Raw genomic sequence first — 2,141 nt, 5'->3', positions numbered from 1 at the left:
TAGATAGATAGATAGATAGATAGATAGATAGATAGATAGATAGATAGATTGATAGATATTGCATTTATATGGCGGCATTTCTTCTTTTAGATGGAATACAAGGGGTAAACATATTTATAAAATTATAAATAATTTCTTGTACGTCTGTCATGAAGCGTCGTAACAAATGTTCTTCCTCTCTTAGGTAATGTGGTCAATGGATCTTCCTCTGGGACTGTGCCTAGAGCTACAGCCCAAGGCCCCAGTGGTATGTGTTTTTTTTGTGAATTGCTACTGATGTAAAGTATATGTAATTGATGAACGAAGTCAATGTTTTATTAGTGTCGTAGGCCACGTATCATACGGAGAGAGAGAGAGAGAGAGAGAGAGAGAGAGAGAGAGAGAGAGAGAGAGAGAGAGAGAGAGAGAGAGAGAGAGAGAGAGAATGTGTACGTAATGATATCATATTAAGTTATGTGTGGTTGCCTTCCTCCTCATCATACTATTTTTTGTCCGCCTATTATTTTCTCTCTTGTCTTCACTTTACATTCATATTGAGGCATTTCTTCCCGTAGGTGAAATGCATGGGGTAAACAAGTTTATAAAATTATAAGTGATTTCTTTTACGTATATCATGAAGCGTCGTAACATTATGCTCATCCTCTTCCAGGTAATGTCGCCAATGGATCTCCCTCTGGAAATATGCCTAAAGCTGCAACCCAAGGTCCCAAAGGTATGGTATTTTTTTGTGTGTGAATTGTTACTGATGTAAACTATAGATGTATTGATCGATATTTGGTTTATCTACTTCATGAATCTCATGACACCAATTCCTCCTTTCTCAGGTACTGCCGTTGCAAACAGTCATGCCCCAGGTCCTTCGGGGTACAAGCCCGCACCTCGCCGACGTCCTGTGCAACCCGACAAGTACATGAAACTGCTGTTTTCTACGGACGGTAACGACAACGACATCTCTGACTCTGAATTTGTTCTGGACAGTGACAGTGACAGTGACAGTGACTTTGACAGTGACAGTGAAAGTGACAGGGACAATGAACTGCGTGAAGGTGAGGATGACCACCGGAACAGAGAAGTGCCGTTGCTTGAGACCCCAGACTTCTCATTTGCTTGGTCAGAAGGGTCAGACTTCGTACCTGACCTGCACGAGTTTTGCTCTGACAGGAGTGGCGTGACGAGAGACTGGCCTTGCAACGACCAATCAAATGAGAGTGACGTTTTCCGTGCCTACTTGGATGATGAGTTGATGTCATTTGTTGCCCATCATACCAGCGACCATTTTCGTTTGGTGTGTGAGGGAATGAATGGTCTTCCACCCACTTCCAGGGCACGGAAATGGGAGGATACAACGGCAAGGGAGTTGATTGTCTTTATCTCCCTGATCCTGCTGATGCCTCTGTGCAAGAAGCATTATGTGCAGGATTACTGGCGTAATGACACTCTTTGCCACCCTCTGTACGGGAAGTATATGACTCGTGACAGATTTTTGCTGTTGCTTGGTTTTCTGAACTTTAGCAACAATGAAAATTCTAACGACAATGGCCCGCTTAGGAAAGTGAATGAAATAATTTCAATGATCGTTGCACGGTATCAGAAATATTTCCATCCCTTTCAAAAGCTGGTTATTGACGAGTCACTTGTCCTGCACAAGGTCGCCTCTCCTTCAAGCAGTACATTCCGACAAAAAGACATCGCTTTGGCATTAAACTTTTTGTTCTTTGCGACTGTGATACAGGAATCGTGCTTGACGTGCTTGTGTATGCAGGCGCACAGACTGATATACCAACTGTCAGCAAGAAAGATCCTAGGGGAAAGTCTGGTGCCGTCGTCTGTAAGATGATGGCACCATACTTCGGTAAGGGTCATATTCTTTACACAGACAATTGGTATACCAGCCCTGCTTTGTGTCAGTTCCTGCACGACAACAACACGGGATCTTGTGGAACCGTACGGCGGAACAGAAAGTTTATGCCAAAGCTCGACGTACAGAAGACCATAGTTGACGACCCCAGCAAACCAGCCAATGATGACACGACTCGCACCCGAGGCAGGAAGAAGGACCTGTACACTCAAAAAGAAAAGGCTGGAAAGTTACTGGCCTTGAGATGGAGCGACAAGCGTGACGTCCATCTTCTCTCTACCGT

This window comes from Eriocheir sinensis, unplaced genomic scaffold (assembly GCF_024679095.1).
Source record: "Eriocheir sinensis breed Jianghai 21 unplaced genomic scaffold, ASM2467909v1 Scaffold770, whole genome shotgun sequence".
In the NCBI taxonomy this organism is placed as follows: domain Eukaryota; kingdom Metazoa; phylum Arthropoda; class Malacostraca; order Decapoda; family Varunidae; genus Eriocheir; species Eriocheir sinensis.
Note: the sequence above shows the minus strand (reverse complement) of the source record.